General features: G+C 36.6%; 2 protein-coding genes and 1 long non-coding RNA gene across 12 annotated transcripts in view; 2 read left to right on the top strand and 1 right to left on the bottom strand.

Moving 5' to 3' along the window:
• Positions 1 to 9,760, bottom strand: part of LOC146481650 (doublesex and mab-3 related transcription factor 3, truncated-like) — a 58,070-nt gene extending 48,310 nt beyond the window's left edge. The window contains exons 1-3 of one of the 3 annotated variants that reach the window (XM_085107695.1): positions 9,167 to 9,760; positions 6,009 to 7,078; positions 4,250 to 5,652 (exon numbers count right to left, since the gene is read on the bottom strand). The gene's annotated coding sequence lies outside the window, so the exon portion shown is untranslated. Of the gene's footprint in view, positions 1 to 4,249; positions 5,653 to 6,008; positions 9,127 to 9,166 lie in introns of those variants that run through there. The other 2 variants (XM_085107692.1, XM_085107693.1) reach the window with 2 other exon arrangements.
• Positions 1 to 14,468, top strand: part of LOC146481647 (uncharacterized) — a 222,333-nt gene that overhangs the window by 173,527 nt on the left and 34,338 nt on the right. The gene's annotated exons all lie outside the window — the stretch shown is intronic.
• Positions 1 to 14,468, top strand: part of LOC146481649 (doublesex and mab-3 related transcription factor 3, truncated-like) — a 76,007-nt gene that overhangs the window by 48,943 nt on the left and 12,596 nt on the right. For 6 of the 7 annotated variants that reach the window (XM_085107703.1, XM_085107706.1, XM_085107700.1 and 3 more), the window contains one exon: positions 9,804 to 9,966. The exons of the other annotated variant lie outside the window; for it this stretch is intronic. The gene's annotated coding sequence lies outside the window, so the exon portion shown is untranslated. The remainder of the gene's footprint in view (positions 1 to 9,803; positions 9,967 to 14,468) is intronic. 7 annotated transcript variants of the gene reach the window in all.

Below are 14,468 nucleotides of genomic sequence, written 5' to 3'. Positions count from 1 at the left end.
CGTTCTGTTCGACTATTAATCTCTGATTCAGCTCTCAAGGTTAAGTGTATCACTTGTTGTTTATGTGGTTTCTGGGCGTTTTTAATTCGATTTTTGTCAGATTTTGTGAGCCTTGTATCACACTCTCTGAGTAACAAAAAAGGCCTTATTTACTTCCTATGCGTGTGTTTTAGAACTGAGAGTAACTTTTGTTTTCAACTGACTGAAAAAAAGTAGAAAAAAAATAGATACCGCAAATTGCGAACGCCAGCCACTTATTACAATGGGTGGGTAAGGAATGGGAAACGTCGTCAATTGAAACAAGCCCATTACCAAAAGTTTGGATGTACTACAACGTGGCTCTTAAATTGAAATTAGTTTATTGACATTAACCTTAACACCGGTTTTGTCTTTAGCAAACACAAAAAGACACATAAGGTTTAATTCCGTGTTCTACAAATCAAGATTAATTACTGTTTTCAGTCTAACTTACCAATATCCTGAAGATGAATTGGCTGACATTCATTTGACATTCATTACCATTGAGAAAAGATACACACTTTATCCCGTATGTTTACCAAATGTGGCGTTGATATTGCATTTGTGGTGAGCAAATATTGTTTGTTTTTCAGTGCTGCTTCTACTTTTTAACAACTTTATTGAAAAATAATTTCTGCCCGCAAATATCGAGATTGCCAGTCGAGGCGGGCAACAAAGGAATAAGTTCAAACGAAAACACCAATGAACTGACAATTAACAATTGAAATGTGAGGTAGGTAAGAAAACATGAGGTTGTGTTAGGGATAACATTTATCGAAAGCAAAAGTGGAGACGGCTCATTGTGACTATATATGCAAGGCATAAATTAAATTGGTTTGATTTTCTGAAGAATATAAGTAAAATCTAGATATTCGACTTCATTCCTAAGAATTCGTGTAAGCAAAACGTGTATTTCTTTCTTTGGCTAAAACTGAAAACAATAAACTATTAAGCAACAGTAGTCACCAGTATATAATTTTTCCTTACAATATCGCTACTCGATAAAAAATACAGGGTTTGAGAATACTGAAGGGAAATAATCACCAAAGATAAGATGACTTGATTTTCAGACAAATTCTCTCAACTGGTGTTATAACAAATGTATTGAGAACAACGAGGAGACTTAGTTTGTTGATCGTGATGTTGGGGATTAAAGCGTTAACTATGGTAATATGGCATGGCCGCTGGCAAATTTTAGTTCATTGATGAAAAATGAAAAATATATATATACATATAGTTGTGTGACTGTATATTTTCTTTATCAAAAAATGGCAAAAGCGAATCAGCATATTGTAGACACGATAGTTAGGTAATATATGATTTGATGGATAAATAAGCTAAGAAGACTAGGTGTGTGTAAAATCGAAATTTCTTGCTGTTACACTGCACTTTGGTTTTGCTTTTGGCGTCTTCGCAATTTCAAAGAGTTCATTGTTTTTAGCTAGCATTCAAAAACAGCCTAAGGCTTTCATGTTGCCAGCTTATTGTTCTACTATCTATTGAGACAGTTTGCGGTAAATTTATATATCATTTTAGCTCAAAAATGTTTTTGAGTGGTTAATACAGACATATTGGTCTGAACCTCAAAACAATATCCGCTTCGAACTTAAGAGCAAAGTGCACTGAAAAACAAAGAAAAAGAAACTCCACAAACACAGAAGCTCTGTCACTTTCTTAAAAAAAAAATTCAATTTAATTTTCCTGACCAATCACAATGAACTCAAATAACGTGATGAACCAATCAGAACTCGAAGTAACAGGCGTCAAGAGCGGACAAACTCCCACAACAAAGACACGATCGCTTTTGGTTGGATAGTGGCTCAAGTGTTAATCCTTTAGAAACCTTTTACGCTTGTTTTTGCCATATGGCATATTTTGCCAAAATGATAAATGTGCATGCCACAATGTGTTCAACATCGTGTAGATTTGAATGAAAATCTTCCACTAATTTTGTATTTTGGAGATCTACTCATGAAAAAGTATAAAAATTTGACCCCCTCGTTTCATGATAAGGTAGACCACGCCACGAACTGCGCATTTGCAGTTCCAAGACGTTTCTCACATTAAAGTTCTGAGGACTGCAATTAAGTCCCAGCTTATAGATATTGCGGATATGTATGACGATAATAATAATAATAATAATAATAATAATAATAATAATAATAATAATAATAATAATAATAATAATAATAAATAATTAACATTTATAATGCGCTAATAGGCTCCTTTCGAAATATTAAAATTCAACTTAATATCGAGGACCAGAGGACACAAACAACAGAAATAAATAAACATGAATATTCAATTTTCTTTGTTTGTGTTTTTTTGGCCTCATTGTCAAGCTGAACGAGTTAATATATCGAGAGAAGCCTATTCTGTATGAATGTAATCAAGAGCGTATTACAGCTAAAACCTAAGTAAATTACAAAAAGGCATTGCATAACAACAATATGAAAACAAAAACTCAAAAGGCCATTTTCGAGTTACTTTGAACCTCATTATGAAAGCGAGGCTTCGTGCACAATTTTATTATCAAAATTGCGATCTTTGAAACGTACGCTTCTCAGAACCTTTCAAACTGTATATCAGACATAGGCATGCATATTGTAGATCACAGAACCAAGCTATCAAACAACTGAACCCAAAGGAAAGAAGCCTTTGACGTAAATAATATTACCTTCGACACTCAGTTGAAAAATCGTTTGAAACGACAGTTTTAACCCACTCATGCACTCCTGAGCTCGAACTATAAATTCTGCTTAGTGATTAGTTTTTATTTGTTTCGTTGGTAGTTTTGTCGAATTTGATTCGACTTGAAATACAAATCGATTCCCTTCGCTGATCAATTTGGTTATTCTCATCTTCCTCCTACTTGGGAGAGAGGAGAAAATAGTTGGTGATGACTTTTAAGTGTCAATAATAGAAGTTTAAGATGTAAACAAAGAAACTCTCAGTTTGCTTTTATTGTTCTGTTTGTTTCTTTTTTACTAAAAAAAAGTTAGCTTAGCAAAAAATTTAAAAAATGGCGTGAAGAACACAGGGCACTCCAAAGACAACTGAGTATGGATCGAGAGCGACCAATAACATAGGCACGCAACGCGTAGAGAAGCAATGGTGGTTTATCCTTCTTTCAATCAATCAATCAATCAATCAATCAATGTTTATTTTCAAAATAACATGAGTAGTGGCTTGCTTTCCTCGCAAATATCTACAGCTAGTCGAGGCGGAGCAAGATGAACACAAGAAACTGACAAGTACAAGCTACTAAAACACTAAGTTTTACATAGTAATACAGATTTAAACTATTTCACAATAATTTTTTCTAAAAAACTAAAAGAAGAACCCGAAGAATGAGGGATGGGATATAAGCAAACGTGAACAAAAAATGAGAAGTGTACATAAGAACAGATAGACTACACGAAATTAGACATCTGTGTACACTGCAAAAGCTCTGACAAACCTCGTGATCTTGACCTCTGTTTCCAGTGTTCTTGAGTATCATTCACGTTCGTTTCAAGGAACTTGCGCGCGAACAATGACCACTGGCAAAGACGTCTCATTGCTTCAAAGTGAAAGTTTGACTGATTTCTGTACACACTCGTCCCACAATGTAAGATCTGATACTAGTGTAGGAGACAAGACAGTGTAGGATCTGATTCTATTGTATGACACTAGTATCTCATTGTGTAGGATCTCATATTACCGCATGAGATCCTTTCCTTCACTCAAATGTGTGTGTGATCAAGGGTTCAAATTAAACCCGTTTCGCCAATGCCACGCAGTTTGTCCATCTAAACAAGTGGAGCACCAATGTTTAAATTTTATACTTTTTACTTTTAACATCAAGCGACAAATAAAGTTTCATCTTTTTGTCGCAAATATTCAGCCATATACCCAGCTATGGTTGGTTAGATGGTTATATTTGCATTTCGCCGGTTAGATTATGGCAGATTGTTGTTTAAACCAATTATGGTCAAGTTTTACAAACTTTACTGTTCGCGTGCTGCCTTAAAACCCATCGAAATAAATATAGATGTGCTTAACTTTAGAGATACAATGTTTGTATCAGAACATTCAACGTTATTATTAACAAGGTCTACAAGATAGAACATTTCGACCGGTTAAAGAGCATCAAAGAAGACAAATTAATAATAATCATGAATGACTAATTCTACCTCTACTGTATAAATAAGTTTATGAAAAGACTAAACCTGTGTTAAGGTTTACTGACCTGTTCGAGATTTTTCGGTTCCACAGTGGCTTTAGTCAAGTTTTTTCAGGAAATGGTTTCCAATAGATTCCTTCTGCTTTGGATCTTGTGCACGAAGACTCTATTGAAATCCTTTGACCCCTGGATTGGAAATTTAAATTCCCCTTACCCTACGCTTAATTGGGAGAATTCGGCTTTTAATAAAAGAGGCGGGGTTATCAAGCAGTTATTCCCCTTGGGGCTAGGCAAGATTAAAAAGTCGATCACTTGGTCGGCTTTGCTGTTACACAAGGCACCTTGATTCGTAGCAGGTTTATTTCTCCAGCTAAGGAGTTGAATGAAAAGATCTAAAGGAAGATTTCAATCGATATTGAACTAGAAAATATTAAATAGACTAATTTCATGGTTAATTACGTTGGCTCTTTTGTTGGTGCACAGACTTCTGTCAAACAAAGAAAGTGGTCTAACAAAGAGCATGGTGTGTTACTCAAGACTGTTCAAACCTTTTAAGGCCAAATTATGTTTCACGGGAAGGTTTAATAATTATTTTTTTCGTAGTGCAGGTGTAAAAGCAACTCTGTTATTTTAAAGAAAACGTCTTAAAAAGCGAGAAGATATTACCTGCGTCGTTATTTTTCTTTACTTCAGAGATGTTCAAAGAGCTAAAAGCTAAGATAGCAAGAAAATGTCCATAAATCCGCGTTTTTTTTTAACCCTTTTGTTGTCGTTATTAATTCATCCGCTTGGGAAGAAGGTCTGATTTCTAGTTAAAATAACAACCTTTACACCTGACAAACCAATTAATGGTCCAAGGCTTTATCACTCGGAATTGATTTCCTGTACCCCCAGCTGGTTAATAATTAGCAAAGGCCCAGAATTATTCTCGAAAATGACATGACAAACCATCTAATATAAGCACATTGTAAACCATTTTATTGCCTATGAAAGCCTATGAAAACAAAAAGAGAAATTTGAAATCTGAAATTTTATTGTGGAAAACGTTTCATCAACAAATGAAGGTTTTGTTCAAAAACTTTCTCAAGTCTTTAATCTGGCAGTGAAGGAGAGAAGTTACCTAAAAGTTCACACAGAAGTGTATTTGTTTCTTTAAATCACTGAAAACACAACCGATACACGGAAATGATTAAACAGTTATCGCTATTTACACGGACAATTGAGAAAGATCAGGACTTAAAGAAGTATCATTGTGCGAAAGGCCTCCCTGAACAGCCCGTTTTTCCTCACAGATGATCTTGTGAAAATTTACGAATAAGCAAAATTTGAAACAAAGGCTTTCAAATGGTGCACTGCTGTGCTGGCACCTATTCTAACCCACCCCTTCCTTAGGTTGTGTTTTGTGACGTTTAATCGCCCCATCTGGATCAGTCTCCGTATGGTGTCTCCTCTTTCTGGTACTTATGTACCTAATAAAAAAATAAAAAATACAAGAAGGTATTATATGTGTTTTATTACTGCTCAAAGTCAGTCTTGTTTTAACCAAGTATACGTACACTCAATCGTGATGATACTTCCCAACCCATATCACATGATATCTTTCTCTACTTTACTTTTCGATGTTTAGTTTCTTAGTCAGTTAGCTTCTATATAAACATAAACACGTTCTATAAACACCTGAATCAAACAATATGCAAACAACAAAACACTCCAAGACACCCTTGGAGTCTTGCCTTCTTTCCAATTCAGTTTACGTAACGATTTTTCTTTTAACCTCATAGCAAGGTTATGATAAGTTTCTTAGAAAGTTAGCTTCTTTAAACACCTGAAGAATACGGAGACAACAAAACACACCAAGACACCCTTGGAGCCTTGCCTCTTTTTGTTGGGGTTGGTATTCAGAGTTTTGGTTTAGGGATGTAAAGCCTGGAAGGAACAGAAGGAGAGTTGAGCAGAGTTCACACTCTTTTACAATTAATGAGAGAGGGCCCATGTGCTTTAAGCCTGAATACTGATCAGCGTCTAATTTCTCGATACTTATAATGTCACTACTCAATCAAACCAATAGGTCATGAGAATGAAGGAAACAATCACTAAAGTTTTAATTATCTTGATTTTTAAACAAAATCCTCCAAATAGCACTATAAGAAATGCATGAGAACATGAGGAGAATCTCTATTTTGAAACTGGGGGTTAGAGGGTTGAAGGAAAGCAAGAACTGGCAAGCTCTTTGAAATTGCACGAGAACCAATGAAAATGCATGCAGGAGACTTGAAGGCCAATTGAAATAACGAGATATCAAACTCTTTGAGAGGGCATGAGGCAGATGAGAGTGCATGAAATGACTAAATGAAAGTAGGAGTTGATAAGAGTTTAAACTTTTTGAGAGTGGCAGGAGAATTAGTGATAGTAACGGGTGAAGAAGCTAGAAGCTAATGACAGGAAGAGTTGAAGATGGCTAGAGGCCAAATGGGGGCGAACCTTTGAAGTTGCGCTCTAGATATGATGAAAATTTCAGAACATTCAAATTCTCCATAAGTACGAGAGACACAAAGAGGATAGGCCAAAGCATGGAGTTTTTAAACTCCTGTTACCTCGCGGTGATTCTCTTTGGTCGCGGCTTCAGTAAAACCCAGTCTAAATTTTCATATTTAATTAAAAAAAAATGATCATGGTTTTCTTATTTACCTCACGTTCTATCATTGATAATGATATTGCTGGGCCACCTTAACTTGTCAGGAAATGTTCGTTGTTTTACGTCTTGCACGACAGGAGGTGGGGTATTAACATCAGAAGAAGTTTGTGTTTTGTCAGTTAACTACTTTAAACACCTGAAAAAAAGAACTTGCGCAGACCAAACACGCCAAGACACCCATGGAGTTTAGCCGCCATGTCCTGTGAACACAATAAAAATCACCAAAACTCTAAATTCATGAATAAAGTTTATAAGGAACTCAATGACCGACCGCTAAATCCTACTTCATTGAAACTAAGACGCTCTGCAGGTGTTATGGTGTTTTGTTTTGTTTTGCTCCTTTTCTTTTTTTTTTCTTTTTCAGTTCTGGGAAGACTAAGGATCAATAAGTGATAAATTCCAACCGTTAAATTTAATGTCTGTCATACTTGCATTTTCATAGCAATTGATCATTTGAGTCAGTAATAAGTCTAGTTTATTCTTTGTTTGATGTTTTGACCATGTGCTTTTCTTTTAAAATGGTTGATAGTTTTGTTATTTTCGCCTTTTAATAAACTGATATCGAAAGCATTAATCACCGGAGGCAAACTGTCAAAATCTTGGCGCAATTTGTCGGATACGACTTCCATGTTGCATACATACTATTGGGCTAGAAGGTCTGATATGACCCGTACATCACCATGCAGTCAACAAATCACGTATTCACCAAACTATTGCGTATCTTGTTATTATGTTTCCAAGGTTGATAACAACTTATTTGAAAGATAAACATTTAAAAGAAAGGGATTACACCATTGAACAGAAAATTGGCAGTTAACAAACGATCTCTATCAGTTCGCTCTAGATAATGTCGAAGCTTCAGAAACAGCAACAAACACGCTGGCTGTATGCAAAGTTTTGTGTTTAGCAAAACAAGCTGTTCTTCACAGCGTGATTAATTGTTACCGCTACGTTTTGACGAGAGAGCTTATTTATAATAATACCATAGTGAACTCAGGTGACGCGGAAATCAGCAAAATATTGATTTGAAAACGTGACTACACAGCTTGCTTTGAGCTTCAGTGGCTCTCTCTGCGCACGAACTGATCGATAGCATTCCCTTGATCGCACTCGTCTGGGCAGTAGTGCCGTCTGTCTGGATCACAGATCGACCATAGATCAAAACGGCAACGAGAATTAAATTTAACCAAGAAAGATAAACATGGATGACTGAGCGACGGGCCAAACTGTCATTTCAAAAAAAAACTGTCTTAGCGAGTTAACCTTGTGAGACCTTAAGCACCTTGTTTACCATTTGTCATGTGTTAATTAAAGTATTTTGGAGGCCTCTTAAAGATATCTTAATTCGCCAAGGCGGCATATAAACCACGTAATGAAAATTCATATGCAATTATACACCATCCAGCTAGGAAAAGTAATTTAAAGTCGGTACCAAGTTAATATCTATTTTTGTTTCCAATTTGCACCGAGAATTTAAGTTTTCTGACAATGATTGCTCAGAAAAAAAATTATGACTTCCTTTTTCTGAGTCAGGCAGATAAAAAAATGAGACATGGTGATTTTTTTGCTACCACCAATTTAAGCCTTGTCTAAGAATACACAATTGTGATCTTCTTGCTATCACAATGCGCGAGGCAAATAAAGCTTAATTTTGCCAGGACGGTCTTCCTGTGCGAAAGATCAAATAGCAACTGGCTAGCCACATGCTACAGCTTCTGGGAAAATTTAAATAACTGCGTAACTTATAACAACTTCAATCTGTTTGTAAAATTCATTTGTCAGACAGACCACCTTATTTTTAAGGCTCACTGTCCAGCTCGGAAAAACAATTCTCATTTTGCTTCATTATAGAAAAGTAAACAGCACTAAAGGGAAATACTGCCAGTAGCTTTAATTTGCCGGAATGGTCGCATTTAAGGATTTCATCCACAGAATCAGGAGTTAGAACCATCTTGTACAGCATAATAAACAGCACCACAGGAAAGTTCTGCTCAGTAGCTTTCATTTGAATAGTCACACTTAAGGATTTCATCTGCAGACTCAAAAGATAGAACTCGAAGTTTGAAGATATGGATGACCTCCGTCACTGAAACTTAAGAAAGAGAGTCGTAATTTCTATCAACAGTTTTTATTACAGGGTGTCTGTAATTAAAAGCTGCTGAATAAATTCGAATCAAGGCACAAATTAGCACGATAACTGTTGCTTTTTTCAAAACCAAAGAGGAAAGTGGTAGAAACTGCACAGCCAATTTATCCCTCGTTATGTGTTAGTTAAGTTCCTATCTCACCTGACACATCCCATTATACATAAATTCTCTCTCGCCGGCCGAGACACTTCCATACCGAAATAGCCCCTGAAAATTATCTCGTTCATATGACACTGACCTGATACGAGATCTTGTCCGTGCTATACATGATATTTATTACGTCTACGCTCTCACGTGAAATATGTTAACGTTATTTTGGTTCGATAAACCCGATACTTGGGGAAGGGGGTTTAATGTTTTTCTTTTTTTGAGGCGTTGATTCCATTGGAGAAGAGTCATGGCTTAAAAAAAGATCCATAGCAGCTTAGGGGGCGAGTTAGCTTCCCGGTTACAGTAGCTCAGAATTCCACTGAAGGAAAAATATCAAACCAAACTGCCTTCTTTATGAAAAAAATACATTGTCTGTTGTTGACATCCTTGTTCATTTAAAGCCAGCGCTATACTACAGTGACAATATTCTTTTGCTGTTTATCGCTGTATTGGATTTTAAAGGAAGACTCATACATAATTGTACAACGATTTCGTGCGTAGTAGCTTCGCGTATTGTGATTGGTTGAACACAATGCCGCGCTGTGGTTGGTCAAAATAAAACACAATGAAACCTTTTAACATAATGTAATTGACAGTCGCATTGTTTGTTCTTTGTATGGTATTTTAGTAACCCTGGACGGTAGTAAAGGAAACGTGTTCTTGGCCACAGCACACCTGAGGTGGCATTGCTACTAAAGCTGGTTGACTAAGTTAAAACACTTAGAAAAGATAGCTGACCGCTGGATAACTTACTCAAGAAAAATCAACGGTGTCTACTTCGGAAATTTAAGGTGAGACCACGTTTTGATTTTATTTCTTGAAAGATAACTGTTCATGTCTCGATCCTTTTAAAGATGTTTTCTTGAATAAGTGAGCAAGTCCTGCTTACAGTTTGCTTTGCTTTGCAACAACAACCCGACGCGAATTTTCAATAGAATATGTCATTGAATTTCTTTTCCGAGGTGAATGAATATTGTGCTGGCCAGAGTATTGTCATTCTGCCAGCAAACTGGTCGCAAAGATGGAGGGAAAAGTGTGCAATTTATGGGATAAACCCTTTGTTATTACAGTTTAGGTTAAAAATCCACGACAGGGACAATCCTCGCTGTGAATTTTCCGCTACTGGAGCGCTATAACACCAAATGAAGTGAGATCAAAATGCGATTACATTCGAAAGACTTGTTTCAATTTGCCGCAGCTATGAAAAATCATTTGAGAAAGAAATATTTATTTTCGTGACTTCTTGATGCCCGGTTATCTATCAGTTTAACCTTGAAGTGTACTCTTTTGTATAATGTTACGGTAAAAAGTAATAGAATATTCTAGGCCCTAGAATATGTACACTTAAAAACAGCTCGCTATTTTTAGCCTGCGTTGGCATGAAATAATGTTCACGCGAATTTTTGGACGACGAAGTTTGTAGAAATTTCATCCGCTTCGTTAAGTTGATGCGTTCTTAAGAAGGTATCCGTTACTTTTGAATAAATTATTTAATGATCGAGCCATTTGCGTACGTTTTATACTCAACCGTGGAAAGCTAGTGATGCTATTTTTGTGACGCCCTCCGTGTGATATGTAATCTTAGAAGGCTTTCAAAGCGCGCCAAGTGACTTCCGATAAATTGTACTGTACTCGGTTATACGATGGTTATAGCACGGCGCCAGACAACATGGAACTCTCATTTGTATGCATTTTTTATTCGCCCGGCGATAAGAAGCAATATGGCACCGTATCTAGAAACTGTACAAGCAGTGAACCAATGATCGTAAATAAAACCGTAAAGATATTCGGTTTTCAATTTACAGTTGTATTATTACAGAAGCTAAACTTCTTTGACAAAGCGGATCAAGATTGTATTGGGATTGTTTTTGTTTTCTTAAAATTGAGACAGGGACGGGCTTCGGTCTATACACGTCGCTGCGTTTTAGCATTTGTTAATAACGTCATAAATTAAAGTCCACAAAATTCATGAATTTTTACGAATAGTGGACGCGTGATGTATCGCGTGGTATAGAACTCACACACCATCAACTGAACGTGACCACATAAAAACCTATCGAGTGCAAACGGCTTCCTATTGACCACACGCGCTCGGAAATTCACGTTTCATCGCGATTAAACTCGGTACAAAACCGTTAGCTGTGCGACATGTTTATAAACCTTGCATCGAATTGAAAAATACGAGGTCTGTTTTGTTTCTAAGATACAGCCCACAGTCGACTGTGAAGACTTTATTGCCCGTGAAGAAAAGTTTTGAATACGGTCTCGCGCGTAGGATCTAACCTCAATGGCACCTCTGAAGTGTGCTGTGAAAACATCACGTTCGCTACAAAGCCACGGAAATGGCGAAGTAATAGATGATTTCATTTGAAAAATTAATATTTGCCGTTAAAAAAATCAAGTACGTGAGAATTCGGCAAAATTTAGGATGTAAAGGGTCAAACCAAAAGATTAGAAGGGTGTTGGCTGAGAGCCCGACGAGAGTAATACGCGAACCGGATCCTTTGGTTGAAGCCCTGTAGCACTTTCAGATAGCGTGTGAACTGGGGTATGCATGTCCGAGAAAGAAAAATAAACAAGCATTGCGGAATAGCGTAAACATTGACTTAGTTCAATATGTGTCAGACACTTGGTTAAGTACAAGCTGTAGTGTTGAGCTGTATTATCTTCTGAAATTTACTTTGTACGCGCAGATACCATTGAAGTACAAGACTAGGACTTCCAGTAGCTGTTATCGTCCGATTCATATTGCCTTCTCTCAGCTAATATTGCATGGGTTTTACAGTAAAGAGGAAGCCGGACAATTCTTGGCCAAGATAGACCGTTGCTCGGTTACGTAAACTTCCCCCAATGTAACAAAACAACTTGAAAACATTGTTTTTCTCTCTGTCTTCTTAACGCGTTCATTAACAAATTTCCCTTGCCTGGGGCAAGATTTGCAATTTGAAATTCAAATTTTGGTTATAAGCTTTTTCAGCTGGTGGCGCGCAAATTGCTTGACTACAGCAAGTGTTATTTCGTCTCAAAAGTGCTCTTTCTTTTCACCTAACAGAGTATTGAACAAATCGATTGTTACAAAAGGCAGAAAACACCGGGGTTTATCTACTGTTCAGTCTGTTATCGGCAAGTTAATAACGGGATACAAACAAAAGGCTGCTTCGCTACATGCGAAGAAAGTGATATTCAAAACATACAGGATGAACAACTGCAATTAGCGTTTTTAAAAGAAATGAAACAGTATACGAATTTATGATAGCTTTGTTAATTAAAACTCGAGAAACAATACAAAGAAGGTGTTTGTGATACGGAAGGTTTCTTTGCAATTTTCGACCCTCGAGATTGTTCTCTGGTAAGTGCAATTCAATTCCTTCGCTAGGACAATGACTGATAAGAAAGTTTTTTTTAAATGCTAAAATTATTTTTTCGGGAACCATTTCGTTGCGTGATATTGCTAATAATGATAATAACGCGAAATTTAAATTTGGCAAGAATTAAGGCAAGGGTCCAAAATACCTTGGGCGGTTATCGTCAAAACTGTTAATTGGTTTGTGGCGATAGTTTTCGCCACTCTCGAAACCACAAATGATCCGTTTTAAAATCCACCAAATCACACGTTTTCAAAGCACAACATTTAATACTGGATATACCGTGCTTACCATAGGAAAGAGATCATTGCACTTGGTGATTCAAATCACGACAGCTGCTACAAAGTTCAGTGAATCTTAGTTTTTCGGAGAGCTCGTGAGTCTGCGGATAAACTCCTAAAGTGTGACCATTTAAATGAAAACTTCTGAGCAGTACTTTCCTGTGGTGCCGTTTATTATGCTGTACAAGGTGGTTCTAACTTTTTAGTCTGTGGTTGAAATCCTCTTTAAACTGTGACCATTCCAATGAAAGCTTCTGAGTAGTGCCTTCCTGTGGCGCTGTTTATTATGCTGCACAAGGTGGTTCAAGCTTTTTAGTCAATTGGTGAAATATAAATTGTGATTATTATTCAAGTGAAGGCTATTGAGCAGTACTTTCCTATGGTACGCTTTGCTCCTCAATTTCACCGGCATAGGGAAATTTTGGATATCTTTTCCAGTTTTAACCATCTGGAAGTGAAAGATGGTTAAAACGCCCCAGCAAGAGAAATGACATTGTGTGCTGAATTCAAAAAAGGCCTTTAGTATTAATTTTAGAGAACAAAAGATTATCGTTTTTTGCCTGAAAAGAATTCAAACAGCGTAGGCAGTTTTAGTAATTCTTTGTTTAACAGGTTGTCGCGTGGCCTTGGAGGTGTGTAAACAATTGTCTCGGCAGTGTCGTGTTGTTCAATATAACACAGAACAGTAAATCAAGAAGGTTAAGGATGACCTGACATTAAACAGCCAAAGATCATAAATTGTGAATTGTTGTTTTTAATGATAGATGCATCCATCAGTGTGATCTGTGTAAACTATATTTCATATGAAATTATATCTCTTTCCTTATTTCACAAGGTTGAGTCGGGTTCAGCTTAAAATGTGAATAGAGCAAGGCTGATTATTCGCAAAATCATAGCGACATCTGTTTTTGCTTTTCGAAACTCGACGGAATTAAAAAAAAGAACGTTATATACTGAGAAAACAGTATTGCCGAGGATTAAGCGTAAAATCTTAGTATTCGCACTCTTAATCCCGGAAGAAATTTCTCGTTATATTTTGGGTAACAAAATGACCGAAATACATCAGTTTAAGCGATCAACCCAATCTGTTTTTGTAGTATTCAGTGATTACAGCGATGTTTGTTTCGATAAAAGGTCATGTCAACTGGCCTAAATTTCATACAATTGATGGAATATAATACGTCCCCACACTATTGTGCCGTCAATCAGAGGCTAGTTGAAATTTTTTACTCACAAAATTTTGCGCAAGGATTATCTACTTGCGTTCAATGATGAACACAGGAAACTTGCAAACTTGCTGATACAATGTGTGATTCTTACCTCTGAGTTTGTGATTGAAATCCTGAATCGATTCAACGCTATATGAAAAGAGAATTTTCTGCGTTGAAATAGTTTTTTTTTTTTTTTTCAATCTTTCAGCCATTTTAGATAATTTTCTAAATTGCGCTCAACTATTCTTGAGGGATAAGGGCCTTTCACACATTAAAATGAAGAGAAAAACCAAGACTCGGAGGAATAGACAATCTTTAACCAAATATGCCGAGAATTATAAACATAGGTGTTCGTCTAGCTATTTTGATGCCTCCCCGGACCACTAAGCAGATTTAGCATATTTAACGTCAAATTTTGTATGTATTCAACGGGAAA

Source organism: Pavona decussata, unplaced genomic scaffold, assembly GCF_977016875.1.
Source record: "Pavona decussata unplaced genomic scaffold, jaPavDecu1.1 SCAFFOLD_48, whole genome shotgun sequence".
Lineage (NCBI taxonomy): Eukaryota > Metazoa > Cnidaria > Anthozoa > Scleractinia > Agariciidae > Pavona > Pavona decussata.
The sequence above is the reverse complement of the archived record's forward strand: the minus strand, read 5'-3'. Positions and strand labels throughout refer to the sequence as shown.